Consider the following 17,469-nt stretch of genomic DNA (forward strand, 5'->3'; position numbering starts at 1 on the left):
TTCAATATTTACCGCGCCGTAGCAGGTTAAAAGTTGCAGTATGAATTTAGATTTTGCGTACTGAAGCGGTGCTGTAACCTGTGGCTGTATGTACATTTGAGTTAATGACTGGAATAAAAGGCCATCAAAAATGGTTGGCATGCATGGATTTATCAGTGCTGCGTTAGCTCTAAACTACTTTCTTTGAAAAGTACGTACTTAATTGAACATGCAAAGGCGTTTTATTCACATTATTCCAGTGCTTAGGCAACCGAGTTACCTAAGAAATGAACACAAGCATGCATTCTAAGTAGTTTCTTTGAATTCCGTGCTCGGTAAAATAGCATTATTAGCGCATGCAATGTAGATCAGACGTATTGTCAGGGAAAATATACCTACGAATCACTCACGTATGACACCAAATAAAAACTTTTGTTAAACACATTTATTTCCGTCAATTTTGCACTCAGTGTCAGGCTGATCACATTCTTGTTTGCACTACCTACTGGCATCATCTCATCTTTAAAAGCTTCAGCTGCTCCTTCTTGGTGGCCCTTTGAACATTGATTGACTTCGTGAAGCGCAGGTGAACCAGAATGCAGAATTTGATTATGTCATTAGCCATTTCACGTCCATGTTTCACGCTGGCTAGACGGAAAACGTACAGAAGGCAAAACATATGTCTAGAACGACTCAGCTGTGTGTTCCGCAGCTCCCAAAGCCGCTGCGATGAAAAAGGCAAAAAATGACGATGAATGAGTTTGACTGCCCATGCTTACATCCAGACCATTTTTAACCAAATGTAATCACTAGGTATCGCGTGTTCAACCGGAAACATACCAAGAACGTGTTCTAGACAAGCGTTTTGCCCTCTGTACATATGTTAAAAAAATCATCGAAGTCAACAATTAATGCTCTAATCGTGCAACTTATTAAGGCTAAAATAAGCGCGATGAAGCTGTCTTCAAGGACGGTGATAAATTTTCTTCAAGGGGCCAGAGGGATACAGCAAGGCACCATTATGAAAGTTTGCAGTGAAAGCTGCAGCTTGATCATTTGCTGTAGACGCTGCTTTTTCAGTCGTCAAGGCTGACACAGTCTACACACTGGCTTTTTTCACTGATTTTCTTGCTATGTAGCCCGAGATATAATAAATTAACACCTCGTGGCTTTTTCCTGTCACACAGGAGCTGGGGTCAGATGTATACGTGAAGCACAAGAGACCAATGCAGTTTCTGCATCCTTGGTCGCTACTTTATCAATTAGGCTGTCGAGAATAGCCAACATATTCTAGCTGTATGGCTGTTCCTTAGGCACCAAAACTAATGAAGTGACCACTTCTGGTGCAGTTTCCCGATGGTGTTCGGTTCGCAAGATTGCAAAATCCGAGTGCATTAACAGCAACCGAACATGGTGCGGCATTCGTCATTATAGCTCCCGACGACTACCGAACCATGCTAAATAGGCTTTCAAGCCTGTCTTGGCTCCGATTTGCCACCAAACACCATTACTGCAGAAAAAAGAAAACAGCATTCCGGGCTCGCCACCAAGAAGCAGCGCGCAACACTTCCGTAGCCACGGCAGGCACAGCGCGGCGGCCGGTGCAGGCACAGCGTTCCGATACGTTCCGAATGCGTGCAGCGCCCCCTGCGCGTTCATCCGAGGCGCAGCCAACTGGTTTCGTGGGGAGCTCCGCGCGGACGGCAGACTAGCAAGTATTTCTAGGGACCCTACTAAGAGGAAGGACTTGCATTGGTTCAGTCATGGAGGAAGGAAAACTAAGGAGAGGCCCTTCGTATTCCCAATGCATTGGCGAGAATGTGGCGGAAGTGACGTCAAAATTTAGGCTTAAAAAGTCGGGCCACTAGCAACGTTGTCGTTGTTGCTAAGAAAACTCGGGCCACTAGCAACGGCGTACGGCGTCGTTAGCGTCGTTGTTGCTAGGGGCCCGAGTGTTTCTCGGTGGCGGTGGACGGGCTTTCGGCACGGTGTGTTCGGCCTTGCGTTTTAAAGTCTACATGCCTCGCGTCGTGACGTTACGCACGCATCTAAGGTTGCTTTTTAATGCAGCAAATAACCGCTAATTTGATATTTTGTTCATCAAACTTGGTGTCGTTACGCGGAGCGATCGATGCATTGAAATGAATCTCGCGAAAAGGTGGCACTCCGGAACAGCGCTTCGACACGCGAAGAAGCGTTGATTGTTTTGATCAGCGAACTTTCGCACCTCACCAAACAGCAGAGAAACATGAAGCCGCTCTCGGCGATGCTGAGCTGCGTTTCGAAGGCCACATGGCGGGTGTACGGTAGCCCGAGGAGGATGGTGAGCTGAGCTATAAGCGGCGCGCAATGTCGTCTTTCTTCGCCTGGCGTCGGAAAAGGTTCACCGCACCTGTGCGCCGGTCTGTGTCTAAGTGCGTGTTTACGGGGAGGGAGGTGTAGGAGTGTAGCGGCGAGCGGCGCGGTTTTTTTTATACCTTTCTTTTCCGAAGCGCTTGCGAGCCGCGCGCGATCCCCGCCCCGTAGCTCGGTGGAGAAAGCAGATAGTGAGGAGAGCCAAGCCAACTTCCGGTTGTGGGGCGGCTTCACAAAATGTGACGTCAGGGCCTCTCCTTTTCAGTAGTGCGATGACGATGGTAGCCATTGAGCTAATGAGCAAAGAGCCTTTTTTATGCAACATGCACCTAAGACAAAAATAAAACTGTGATCCTACCACCAACTCGCCCGTTTGGCTATAGTGTGATCCTAAATAAAACAAAAAATAACTGCAAAAAAAGGATGTGTGTTATAATTTTTATGATCACTGCACTAAGAGCACGAACAGGTGGCCAGTTGTTTTTGCTGTGGTGTCACTGTCGTCGCCAGTGGCTGTTATGGTCGGAAGGCGGGAATACAGTTGGAGTCAAGGTGGCTATGTTGTGAGCTCGGAGGAGAAGATTGTGTAAGCACACCCTCGATAGCTATAACAAAACGGGAATTAGACTATTTGAGCCAGGTTCAGTTAGAGTAATTAGGTCGCCATTCCCTAATTTCGAAGTTTTAAAGTTTAGGGTTTCTGTATTCAGCTAATGGCCCTTTTGGAATTGCTTATTTTCGTCCTGCTTTTAAAGGTTTTTTTGGCTCTTTCGAAAAATAAGTACTGAGTTGTGTATTACTTTGTGACGTCTTGCGCTTATACATCGCATGGATTATTGTTTACTTGTTCCAAACAGCTGTATCAAGCCCGCTAGCCAAAGACGTCGGAAAAGGACAGTGGAGCGTGCCACTCGAGCGCTCATGAGAACTGTACGGCCATCTGGGCCCGTATTACGGAACTGTAAAATCAAAAACTTGTCAAAAACGCGTCAAAAACTCGTCAAAAAGCCCCGCCGTAGACGCGCTCCTTCCTATTGGTCGGCCGTGTCCGGCGGCCATGTTGCTTTCTTGCGTCATGGGTGGCTGGCGTTTACGTCACGGAGATGACAGAAGTGGTGACGTTGCACGCCTAATTATGCAGGCGCATTTTGACGATTTTTTTTTACGGCTTCGAGGCGGTCAAAATTGGACCGTTGAGTTTTTGACAGAAAATGGCGGCGGCGGCAGCGGCGGCGTATGTGGCTATAAGACTGAGGCGGCTGCGGCGACGCGAGCAACAGCGAAGGAGGGCGTACGAAGACGCGTTTGACTTGCTGGACGGGCTGTTCCGACGCCTTTTTCGACTGGAGAAGCAGACTGCGGTGTGCCTGTGCGACGAACTCGCCGATGAATTGGGAGGTGTGCGCGCGAGTGCGCTGCCGGTGCAGCAGCGGGTGCTGTGTGCACAGCGGTTATTTGCGACCGGCGGCTTTCATGCAAGCTTCGGCAGCCGACGACACCTCTGTGCCACAGCTACATAGAAATAAAACATGCTTATGCTGGCAAAGAACTTTATTTTCCCCTGCAAATCGCACTTCGTGGTCGTCTTCTGTTTACCGGTCGAGGAAAAAGGAACAGACGACCACACATCACATACTGCAACGCTTCACGCTTTGACACTTTTGTCATCGATCGTAAAAGCCGAACAACACAGATCTTAACAAGCTGGCTTCGTCGATTTTTCCGCACTTCGATCAACCGCACAGTACCTTGATTTTCGACGCCGCGTAAGAAAAGCGGCTTGCTGACGTTTTAGTGGTTTTACCGCCGTCAGCGCACCCCTGTGGCAGCAAAAGTTACCCACCAGGAAATTTAATAGCCTAACTTTTTGCGCTTCTTGTTTTTATTAATATTGTTTAGCTTTAAACATCATTTTTTGGCAAAATAAAATAATAATTATTTTTATCGCTGTGCATTTCTTTACTCTTTTAGCAAAAATTTAGCAGACGGTCCCTCGTCGTGCAGGCAAATGCTTCGGGGCGCCGCTCTGCTGTAATTGGCTGATTCCTCGTTGCGTCAATTTTGCGTCAGGCGTCGACGTCACATCGTTTCGTCATTTTGACGTCACTGTCAATAACTTTTGACAGATTTTTGACAAACTTCCGTAATACGGGCCCTGCACGATTCAGACCCTCTGAATATAAACATTTCCTTATAACAGCCGATCTGCGACTGTTTTCGGGATGATCCCACCGCGGCGTTTATACGGACGTCATGTCCGTATAACGTTCGAGCCGCGACTGTTTCCGGGATAATCCCAGTGAGGACTCCATACGGATGTCCCAGGGACGTCATGTTAGGGATGTGGGACGTGCGTACCTTTTTGGGACGTTCTACGGATCTTTGGTGTTGTCTTGGTAGATACTGGACAGAAGGCAGCATCCCTGGCGAATGGAAGCACGCTAAAATCATTTTCATTCCTAAACCGGGAAAAACACTCGAGATTGGGAACCTACGCCCAATTTCGCTAACGCCATGTCTAGGAAAGGTAATGGAGCATGTTGTCTTAAACAGGCTCCAAATGCACGCCGACGTGGAGGACACGTTTCCCCCGTCCATGACTGGGTTTCGAACAGGCCTCTCGACTCAAGACATGATGTGGCGATACAACAAGACGTTCTAGATCCAATTAAATCGCATAAGAGTCACGCGTACCATCCTGGGACTCGATGTAAATAAGGCCTTTGACATTGTGTCACACGCGTCCATCCTCTCTCATCTGTCACTGATGAACGTAGGCAAACGGACATACGACTACATCGCCACCTTTCTGAACCAGCGCACGGCTACGCTGCATTTCGGGGACAAAAGTAGCGACAAAATTACACTCGGCACCAAAGGAACCCCGCAAGGCGCTGTACTTTCACCGTCTCTCTTCAACCTTACTATGAGTGGCCTCCCGCGTATAGATGCTATCCCACATATATCATTCTATATACGCCGACGACATCACCATATGGACCAACTCCGGATCCGATGGAGAGATTGCAGAGTCATTACAACGAGCTATCGACACGGTACAGCTATCGACACGGAACACCGGCAGAGGAACGGCCGGTGTTCAACGGCCCCAGTGAACCACAAATATCCTTTCGAAGTACCGGAAAGATCCAAACATCATGTCCTAAAACGGGCGTCCATTAGATGTGCATCATAAGGACCACCGGCACGTTTGGACGCGCTAGACGTCTATAGGACGTCAATAATATGATTATTTTTTAAATCTAGAGCACTTCCACGAAGCATGGACACTAGATGCCTAATATATGATCTCGTGCATGTCCACCAAGCGTGAACAATAGATGTGCAAAGTGTGTTAATGTCCATCAAACGCGGACATTGGACGCGCTATATATCTTCGGCGGCTTAAGTGCCACATTCGAACATGCAAGAAAAGCCTGAATCCTAAGATGTGCGCCATGGAATGAATTTATTAAAGTTTTCTTCTATCGGCAATTACTAAGAGCTTTTTAGCGATAATGCAAAAGATTGATAATGCGAAACATTGCCATCGCTTGTGATGTAAGCAAGACGTACTGGCGGTTCTGTGATCTGTTGACCTTAAGCTACTTGAGCAGAGCGCGAGACGCATGCAGATTACACTCACGTACGTGCTACGCCTTCGATCTCGGCACTCACGCACACTTTTCGCCTCCTAAACTTATTATTTATTATTATTCAAATACCTCACGGGCTCCGACTGGAGTATTATGTGAGGGGGGTTGGGGTGGGAAAAAGAAGCAGGTAGAACATGGTTATTTTAACATCGTTATACAGGTAACAAACAAACAACCAGAAAATAGAACTAAATTGAAAAACTAAGTTGAAAAACACACGACAGAACACACTTCAGGAAAAATCACACTTCAGAACAAAATGCTACTTATTTTTTCTTTGAAAATAACATAATCTGTGATGTGAACAATGTTGTCAGGAAGACTATTCCAATAAATGATTGCACGGGGCAGGGCTGATGAGTTGAATGCAGTGGTCCTTCCCGAAAGGCGTTTAAAACTGAGGTGATTATGCAATCGGTGAGATGTGCGGGCCGGTTTTGAAAGGGGTAGTGTGAAGGAATGATGGCTGTAAACAATTTTATGGAAGAGGCAGATAAGAGCTATTGTTCTGCGAGATTCTAAGGATGGAAGGGATAACGAAGCCTTAATGTTAGTTATACTGGAATGTCGGCAATAGTTGCGAGAAATGAAGCGAGCGGCACGATTTTGTACGCGCTCTAGGGAATTAATTAAGTACTGTTGGTGGGGTGACCAAATGGAAGATGCGTATTCAAGTTGAGGGCGGACGAATGTCTGATATGCCAGCTGGCGTGTGGAAGAAGGCGCACCTCTGAGGTTACGTTTTAAATAGCCCAATTTACGGCTAGCTTTGGCAGTAATTTTTTCTATGTGGGTTTTCCATGAGAGATTAGATAAAAAGTGGACGCCAAGGTACTTGTATGATGACGCAATAGTGACTGGACTGTTGTTAAGCGAGTAAGTGAAAAGATAATTAGACAGTTTACGGCTAAATGTCATTAACTGGCATTTATCAGTGTTAAGGAACATTTGCCATGATGCGCACCAGTTATTAATGCGATGTAGATCTTCTTGAAGGGCGATGTGGTCATTAAAGGAGCGGATTTTGCGATAAATAACGCAATCGTCTGCAAACATTCTGAGTGTTGAGGTAATGCCTAATGGGAGGTCATTGCTGTAAATCAGAAAAAGTAGGGGGCCTATTACACTACCTTGCGGTACGCCTGATGTTACATCAATTAAAGTGGATGAATGGTTATCAATAGAAGTGAATTGTTTACGAAATGATAAAAAGTTTCTTATCCAGGAAATTGTTAATGAATCGAGACGCAAGGATGAGAGTTTCGCTATTAAACGACAGTGTGGAACGCGGTCAAAGGCTTTAGCATAGTCTAAGAATATACAGTCGATTTGAAGATTTTCTTCCATACCGTGAAGCAGCACATTAGTAAATTCGAGTAAACTTTTCTGAACCCATGTTGTTTTAAAAAGAAGAAACCGTTGCCTTCTAAATGTAATGCCGTGTTAGATGCAATGATGTGTTCGAGAAGTTTGCAAGATATACATGTCAGAGATATTGGGCGATAGTTAGCAACGTCATTTCGGTCACCGGATTTGAAAATTGGAATAACTTTTCCAATTTTCCACTCGTATGGTATCTCGCCTGTTGAAAGTGATTGCCGAAATATATGAGTGAGTATGACGCTGGAATGAGCCACGGTATGTTTCAAAATTTTCGAATTAATCCCGTCAATACCACATGAAGTACTTAATTTCAGATTGTTAATCAATGTCGCAACGCCATCAACAGTAACGTCTATTGGGCTCATGTAGTCATAGTCATATTCTGGTGCCGATGGAATATTGGAATAGTCTTCCTTCGTGAACATATTGGCGAAAAAGTTATTGAAAGTCTGAGGGCGTTCGTCTTGAGCAATGGGGTCTCCAGCCTCATCAATCAACGTAAAATCTGAACAAGTTTCATCATCATCAGCCTGACTACACCCACTGCAGGGCAAAGGCCTCTCCCATGTCTCTCCAATTAACCCTGTCCTTTGTCAGTTGCAGCCACTGTATCCCCGCAAACTTCTTAATGTCATCCGCCCACCTAACTTTCTGCCGTCCCCTGCTACGTTTGCTTTCTCTTGGAATCCACTCCGTTACCCTTAAGGACCAGCGGTTATCTTGCCTTCGCATTACATGCCTTGCCCAAGCCCATTTCTTCCTCTTGATTTCAACTAAGATGTCATTAACCCGCGTTTGTTCCCTCACCCACTCCGCCCGCTTTCGATCTCTTAACGTTACACCTATCATTTTCCTTTCCATAGCTCGCTGCGTTGTTCTTAACTTAAGCTGAACCCTCTTTGTTAGCCTCCACGTTTCTGCCCCATAGGTGAGTACCGGTAGGATACAGCTGTTGTATACTTTTCTCTTCAGGGATATTGGTAAGCTACCATTCATGATCTGAGAGAACCTGCCATATGCGCTCCACCCCATTCTTATTCTTCTAGTTATTTCCCTCTCATGATCCGGATCTGCGGTCACTACCTGCCCTAAGTAGACATATTCTCTTACTACTTCCAGTACCTCGCTACCAATGGCGAACTGCTGTTCCCTTGCTAGGCTGTTGAACATTACTTTGGTTTTCTGCATGTTAATTCTTAGCCCCACCGTTCTGCTCTGCCTGTCTAACTGATTGATCATGCTTTGCAGTTCTTGTCCTGAGTGGCTTAGCAAGGCAATGTCATCAGCGAATCGCAAATTACTCAGGTATTCTCGATTAACTCTTATCCCCAACTGTTCCCATTCCAGTCCCCGGAATACCTCCTGTAAGCAGGCAGTGAAGAGCATTGGCGAAATCGTGTCTCCCTGCCTGACACCTTTCCGTATTGGAATTTTATTGCTGACTTTATGGAGAACTATAGTAGCTGTGCAATCGTTATAAATATCTTCCAATATTTTCACATAGCACTCTTCTACACCCTGATTCAGCAATGCCTGCATGACAGCTGAGGTTTCCACTGAGTCAAATGCTTTCTCGTAATCAATGAAGGCTATATATAGGGGTTGGTTATATTCTGCGCATTTCTCTATCACCTGATTGATAGTGTGAATGTGATCTATTGTCGAGTATCCTTTACGAAAGCCTGCCTGATCATTTGGTTGACTAAAGTCCAAGGTTGTCCTGACTCTATTAGCGATTACCTTAGTAAATACCTTGTAGGCAACGGACAATAAGCTGATTGCTCTGTAATTCTTCAAGTCCTTGACGTCTCCTTTCTTATGAATTAAGATAATGTTAGCGTTCTTCCAAGCTTCAGGTATTCTCGAGGTCACAAGGCATTGCGTATACAGGGTGGCTAGTTTTTGTAGCACAATCTCTCCTCCGTCCTTCAACAAATCTGCTGTTACTTGATCCTCACCAGCTGCTTTCCCTCTTTGCATTGCTCCTAAGGCTTTCTTTACTTCCTCCTTCGTTACTGGCAGGACGTCCCATTGCTGTGCTCGACTGCCTCCCTCAGTAACTTGATGATTAGATTCGCTACTGTATAGATTTTTGTAGAACTCTTCGGCTAATTCAACTATCTTATCCATATTGCTGATGACATTGCCCTGTTTGTCTTTTAGCGCATACATCTGGTTTTTACCTATGCCTAGTTTTCTCCTCACTGATTTTAGGCTACCTCCGTTCCTTAGAGCATGCTCGATTTTCTCCATGTTAAACTTTCTTGTGTCGGCTACCTTGCGCTTATTTATTAACTTCGATAGCTCTGCTAGTTCTATCCTGTCTGTGGAGTTAGACGTCCTCATGCTTTGACGTTTCTTAATCAGATCTTTAGTCTCCTGAGATAGCTTGCTGGTATCCTGTCGAACAATCCTACCACCTACTTCTGCGGCGCACTCTGTAATGATAGCTGTAAGATTATCATTCATTGTTTCAGCACTACGGTCATCTTCTTCAGTTAAAGCCGAAAATCTGTTTTGCAGCGACATGCTGAATTCCTCTACCTTCCCTCTTAATGCTAACTCGTTAATAGCCTTTCTCTTCACCAGTTTCCTCCGTTCCTTCTTCAAATCTAAGCTAACACGAGACCTTACCATTCTGTGGTCGCTACAACGGACCTTACCGAGGACCTCCACATCCTCTACGATGCCAGGGTGTGCACACAGTATGAAGTCTATTTCATTTTTAGTCTCACCATTGGGGCTCTTCCACGTCCACTTCCTGTTTGCTCGTTTGCGGAAGAAGGTATTCATAATCCGTAAATTATTTCTATCTGCGAACTCTACTAATAACTCTCCCCTACTGTTCCTAGAACCTATGCCATAGTCACCTACCACCTTGTCTCCAGCCTGCTTTTTACCTACCTTTGCATTAAAGTCGCCCATCAGTACAGTGTACTGTGATTTTACTTTGGTCATTGCCGATTCCACATCCTCATAGAAGCTTTCAACTATCTGGTCATCATGGCTTGATGTAGGCGCGTAGGCCTGCACCACCTTCAGCTTGTACCTCTTATTAAGCCTAATTACGATAGCTGCCACTCTCTCGTTAATACTGTAAAACTCCTCGATGTTGCCAGCTATATCCTGATTAATGAGGAATCCCACACCTAGTTCTCGCCTATCTGCTAATCCACGCTAGCACAGTACATGCCCGCGCTTTAGTACTGTATACGCCTCATCTGTCCTCCTAACTTCACTAAGCCCTATGACATCCCATTTAATACCTGCTAATTCCTCCAATAGCACTGCTAAGCTAGCCTCACTTGATAAGGTTCTTGCGTTAAACGTTGCCAGGTTCAGTTTCCAATGGCGGCCTGTCCGGAGCCAGAGATTCTTAGCACCCCCCGCTGCGTCACAGATCTGACCGCCGCCTTGGTCAGTTGCTCCGCAGCTGCTGGGGACTGAGGGCCGAGGGTTAATTGGTTTGTTCATAGAAGGTTATGGCCATGTACTACACCAGGGTGGCCAAATCCTGTTCTGGTGAGGAAGTGCGTTGTCGGTTAGGTTCACCGAAATCAGGCCTGGGTATGCCTGGGTATGCCTGGGTATGCATACCCTGGGTATGCATACCCTGGGTATGCAATTCCATCGACAGGAGGAGTTTTTTTTTTAATCCGGTGGAGAATTGCGTGGCACCGGGATTCGAACCCCGGTCCTCTTGCACGCGAGGCGGATGCTCTACCTCTACGCCATCGCTGCTGTGAAGTCTGGGAAGGTGATAATGTTTTCCAAAATTTTTTTTGGATTGGGATTGAGGGATTGCAGATCGTGAGCCATGAACTTATGCCTAGCTTTCCGTATTGCCGCGCAGTATCTTTATCAGCGTTTTTATGTTTTTCCCATGACGCGGGTGTTTTGAGCCGCTTAGCTGTTTTAAAAAGTCGTTTTTTTTTGTTCATCAACGTACGAAGGTTCCTGTGGTACCACGGCTTAGATGAGTTAGCACGGAAAGATATGCGGGGTATATAGGTGTTCATTAGCTGCGTAAGTTTATCTTTGAACTGACGCCAGTTTTCGTTAACAGATTGATTAGGAAAGGATTGCAGAAAAGAATCACAGAAGGTTTTTAAGCCGAGGTTAATGGCATCGTAGTTTGCTCTGTTATAGTCGAAGATATATTTCTGAGGTGGTCTGCGTTGGTGTGACGGCATTTTTAGAGTGAAATGGAGCAGTTTGTGATCACTGAAACCATCCGTGAGGGAGATCGGGCTTATATTGTCTGGAGCCGATGTGAGAACAAGGTCTAATCTGTTAAGGTCGCGCGTAGGTTGAGAAAGCAGTTGAGTTAAAGAAAAGTCTAATGTTAGTACAACGAAATTAAGCGAGTCCTGTGCCGATGCAGTTAAGGTATTCCAGTTGATATTCGGGTAACTAAAATCACCGAATAAATAAATGTCGGCCTTTGGGAAGTTGCTTCTAATATCTGAGAGGTTGGCATGCAGATTTGTTACGAAAGAATCTGAACTATCTGGTGGTCGGTAACATATGCCAAGAAGAGACTTAAGAGATGAGGACGCGTGATGCAAACCCATAAAATTTCTAGAGGTGACGAAATGTTGACACGAAAGGAAGGAATGTGTTTTTTTATGGCGATCATCACGCCACCACCTCTTTTATTAGGTCTGTCAATCCGGTAAATAACAAAATCGCGAGAGTCAGGTAAGATTTCGTCGTCAGTTATATCCGAGTGCAGCCACGTTTCTGTTAAAGTTAATATGTCAGAGTTACTATCTTCAAGATATGAGTAAAGTTCGGTGCGCTTTGGAAGGATGCTGCGTATGTTAGTGAAAGATATTGAAAGCGAAGGGTGGGCAGTGCCGCCGTATGAAGGCTGTGGCTGATAGTCAGAATTTTGTACAACCGCTCTTCGTCCTTGCTATCGGGTACATTGTTTGACAGTGTCAGAAGGAGCGTCGTACACATATACAGTGTCGTTCATGCGCAGTTTATTGACCCTAAGCTTAAACGATCCACCCTCCGACTTTGCGAAATCTATCAGTTTTTTCCTGGCCAGGCGTGTGGGAAAAGAAAAATATTCGCGAACGACATACTGTGTGTCTTTAAACTTGTGGCCTTTATCTATTACCTGCTGCTTGTCCTTGTAGTGCGCAAACTTGACGATGATCGGCCTACATTTCTCTGGCTGGTATCGACCAAGCCGATGAGCTCTTTCAATTTGTGTTGGCTCAAGTGTGCAGCCAAGGTGTTCCGCACACAGCTCCAACACCTTTGTTTCTGAGCTAGACCATGTTTCGGACTCGTTGTCAGGTATACCGAAGAAAAGTAGGTTTGAGCGGCGAAGTCTGTTTTCTGTGTCGTCACATCGTGAGGTTATTATCTTTAATTGCTCGGTTATATTTGAGGGACCTATTGTAGACAGTTCTGTGGATGGCGTAGAAATGTTACATTTCATTTCTACCATTTCGACCTCGATTGTGCGAATTCTGGCAGATAGCTGTTTTAGTTCAACGTCCAGTGATGCCTGCCATTGTTTTCTTTCTTTCTTTCTTTCTTTCTTTATTTAAGACATTCCGTTACAGAAATGCCTTAGGGGACGCGACAAAAGGCAATAGACATGCCTGACGGGGCCGCGCCCCCCTTGGCTGCGGCGGAAACAACATAGCATAAGCACAATAATTACAAAGCAAAAGGAACAACAATACTGCATGATATGAAGGTGCATGAAAAAACACAAAAAAAATACAGGTACATAAAAACAATAAGTTGGGTCAGTGGTACGGTGTTATGAAAAACAGTGATGTATGTGCGCACGTCTTCAATCATCACAGTGAAGGTAAAGATCCGGAGTGAAGGCGAACGAAGTTATCAACACAGCATGGTCTTTAGTTTTCATTTAAGAAAAAATCTCTAAGTGTTCTCCTCAGTCGTTGCACCTTGGTGGCAGTAAACAGTATCTCAGCTAATTCAGGGTGCGCATTGAGGAAATCTGGAATCAAATAACTTAGTTTTTGATCACCGTATGTTGTACGCGAACGGGGCCTTGGTATTAAGTTTTGTCGTAGATAATAAGGACCAGGTTGCGCATGATATTTAGTTTGAAATGTTATATCTGTTTGGTGAAGACGCGAAATTTCCAGGGCCAGTTTGTGTTTATGGAGTTTGTGAATGGGCATTATTTTATTACCTTTAAAATGAGGTGCAGTGTCCTCCGAAAGATCCAAATTGCCTATTGCTCTCACTGCTCGCTTTTGCAAAGAGAAAAGACGATCCAAATTTGTCTTAGTCGTTGTAGCCCATACTAGGAAGCAGTAACAGAAGCGTGAATGTAAAAGCGCATAGTAGATTTGCTTTTTTACAGCAGACGAAACATGGTATCTTATCTTGTTCAAAATTCCCACGGCTCGCCCAAGGTCCCTACGCAGTGCGTCAACGTGAGGCGTCCATGAAAGGTTCTCTTGGAATATTACCCCCAAAAATCTAACTGTAGTCGATTGTTCGATAGTAATGTTATGAAATTTTAAGTGCAAGTTCGTGGGTGGATGGGTTCCCCTCGGTCTAAACAGTATGTATTTAGTTTTACTTGTGTTTAATTGGAGTCTGTTCGAATGAAGCCATAAGTTCAGTCCAGTTAACCATTCGTTGGCCTGATGAAACACGTCCACAACGTCAGCGCCCGAGAAAAACACATTCGTGTCATCTGCATATAAAATTAACTTAGTGTTATTTATTATGTTTACAATGTCGTTTATATATAGTAAAAATAATGTCGGACCAAGTAATGACCCTTGAGGTACGCCCTGTTTTAGAAGTCTGCTGTCGGATTTTGCGCCATTTATACATGTGAACTGGGATCTAGATGTTAAGTAGCTTTTTATTAAAGACCATGCGTTGCCACGAAAGCCATACAATGGCAACTTCTTTAAAAGCACGTCGTGTTGGACACAGTCGAAAGCCTTTCTAAAATCCAGAAATATTCCGAGGGTAAATATTTTCCTTTCAATGTTTTCGAGTATATGTTCTTTCACTTCAAGAAGGGCCATTTCGGATGACTTATTTTTTCTAAAGCCGAATTGTTCACTTGATATTATGTTATTTACACTCAGAAAGCTTACTAGTCTTTTATGTATAATATTTTCCGCTACCTTCGCAAAGATAGGGAGCACAGATATTGGTCTGTAATTGTTCATATCGTTAGGGGAACCGCCCTTGTGTATAACAGCCACACGAGCTAACTTCATTGCGTCTGGGAACACTGCGGTGGAAAGAATAAGGTTCAGAATATGCGTAAGGGGACTATTAACTATTTCTGCCACGGCTTTTAGTGGACCGGGTTTAATATCGTCAGCTCCAGAGGCGCAATGGTTCTTTAAACCCAAAATGACATCGAGTATTTCATATTCATCAGTTGGGGACAAAAATACAGTATTTTCACAATGTACTTTGACGAATTCCTCGCATGGTATCGCATCGCAGTCATTTGCGGAAGCACCCACGTTAATAAAATGTTCGTTGAACAGGTTTGCAACCTGTTCGTCACTCATAGATTCGCTGTGATAAGAAACCCGCTTTGGGGAGTTTGATTTACACGTGATGTCTCTGACCGCTTGCCATACCAGACGGGGATTTCCTGCAATATTTGAAAACTTGTTCACATAGTATGATCTCTTTGCTTTTTTAATATCAGCATTCAATTTATTTCTCGCTTTCTTAAATACGCGGAGATCGCCTTCACTTCGTGTGTCTAAAAACTTTTGAAAAAGGATGTTGCGGTTTTTTATTCTGTTATACAGGTCGTGCGAGATCCAGGGCTTTCTTGCTCTCTTGTGTCTCTTAAGAGTTTTAAAAGCGAAGGATTCATTGTACGCAGAAATAAAAAACATCAAGAATGCCTTATAAGCGTTATTAGAATCCTTTTCCTTTGTAACGCTATCCCAGTCCTGTTGCATAATGAGTTCTTTAAACTTTAACATGTTTCTTTCCGAGTAATCTCTAATCAATATTTCTTTCTCCAGAAAAGAGCGTTTTTGCTTCGAAGGTATCAGACAGTAAATGGGTAAATGATCAGTAAGATCGCATATAATTGTACCTGATTTAACTTCATCGGGACAGAAGCTTGTAATGCACAGGTCAAGTATTGTTTCAGAATTTGAAGTGACACGAGTAGGATCACTAATCACATTTGAAAAACCATACGACTCAAAGAGCTCTTGGAAATGCAAAAAAGTAATATTATTTGGAGAAGCATTTATATTGAAATCCCCAACAAAGACACATTCGAGGTTGAGCTCGAGGCTGCGTTCAAATATTTCTTCTGCAAACTGCATGAAATGCTTTAAACACCCAGATGGCGGTCGGTACACAAGAGCAAGTAGTATGTTATAACAGTGAATAATGACGCACTCAAAATTTTCATTCACAATGTTATAGTTTGTTAGAATTTGATACGGTAGTTGGCAACGCACATACAGAGCAACACCTCCTCCGCGCTTTGATGAACGGCAGGCTGACACACAATCAAATCCCGGCAAAAGAAAACAGTCGTCAGATGTGAACCACGTCTCACTAAAGCAAATAAAGTCAAACTCGTGGTTTAAATCTGATAAAAACAAAGCAACCTCATCAAATTTATTTCGCAAACTTTGGGCGTTTAAATGAAATAAAGAAAACTTCTGCTTATCCTTGACTTGCTCAATATGGTCAGCGCGTAGGTCATTCCTACGCGTGGGCCATTCCTACGCGTGGGCGCGTAGGTCATTCCTGATACCATCCTGGCCAGATTCAATTCTCTGGACTGTCTCAAGTACAGTTGCCAGGACGCTTTCTTGATCGGTGCCAGGCGGACCGGGATTTGACTCTACGTCTCCAGAAAGCGCTAAGAGGATGCTGCTAATACAGAGTGCCATTCTAGTCTTACAACCTGTGAGAACATGCAACCAGTGTCTGGGGCACGACACCACGAACAAAAAACGATTCGAGGTTTTAGCAGATAAAGGGTCATCATTGTAACTAACCTGGAAGAACACGAACGGTGAGTGCTTCATGTTGAAAGCGGTGTCATGCCCCAAGAAAACGCTGTCCGGTTGCCTTTAGCATACCGTGTACCGTGTTACCGTTACCGGTAACGGAGTTCCGTGAGCCCGCTCGCAGCCAATGCGCATGCGCAAATCGCTTTGACGGCGCCAGATGGCGCCACGTGCCCGGCAGCTGCGCACGCGCGGGGAGCATCGGGACCAATCAGCGCGGGTTCAGCGGTGGTGGGCGGGCACCCGGTACTCCGATAACGGTAACGGTAACACGGTACACGGTATGCTAAAGGTGTCTTATATCCCGCGCTTCCAATGCTGATAGCGGGGTGGGCGGATGTACTTGGCTCCGGTTGCCAGCCGAACTTGGCAATCTCGTCCAGGAAGAGCGGTTAATTTCGTCCAGCTGTCGGGTCTGGTCGCGTCTGGCAGCGTCCAAAGTTGCAGTGAATCCGCATTCGGTGTATTCCATGGGAACTGTAGAACCAGGAAAACCTGGAAGAACACGAACGGTTAGTGCTTCATGTTGAAAGCGGTGTCGTGCCAGCTTTCTACTCCTTAATTATTCCTTAATCTACTCCTTAATTATTGGCTTCGGCAAAACATGCACATATTCATGTGGCTGAATATGCAGGAATGTGGCCTGGCTTATAGTGCTACTGTGCTATAAAAGTGTAATCTGCCACTTCGTTATTAAGTTGAAACGAATACTGTGGTACTGGGTATTTTCAGCAAACCGGAAACTTAATTCTTGCGTATAGCCCAAAATGCTAGCGCATACGTCGATGCATTTGCTTGCAAACTGAGTCGTTCGAACTAGGAAGACTAGGCACACACAGCAAAAAAGTCACAGCATATTCTCATTTTCTTTATTATGACATTTTTACCACCCTGTGCTAGATTTATTTGTTATAATTTTTCTGATGCAGATATTCTAAATAAAAAGCACTGACCCAACAAACACAAAACCTCCTCACAAACTCCAAAAAAGGATGGAATGTCCCAGTCCCAGTACAGCATTTATCAAACGTTTCCAGACCATAGAGGCAAGACATAGAAACACAAGCAAA

This window comes from Amblyomma mixtum, chromosome 3, assembly GCF_055824585.1.
Source record: "Amblyomma mixtum isolate Tamu chromosome 3, ASM5582458v1, whole genome shotgun sequence".
Lineage (NCBI taxonomy): Eukaryota > Metazoa > Arthropoda > Arachnida > Ixodida > Ixodidae > Amblyomma > Amblyomma mixtum.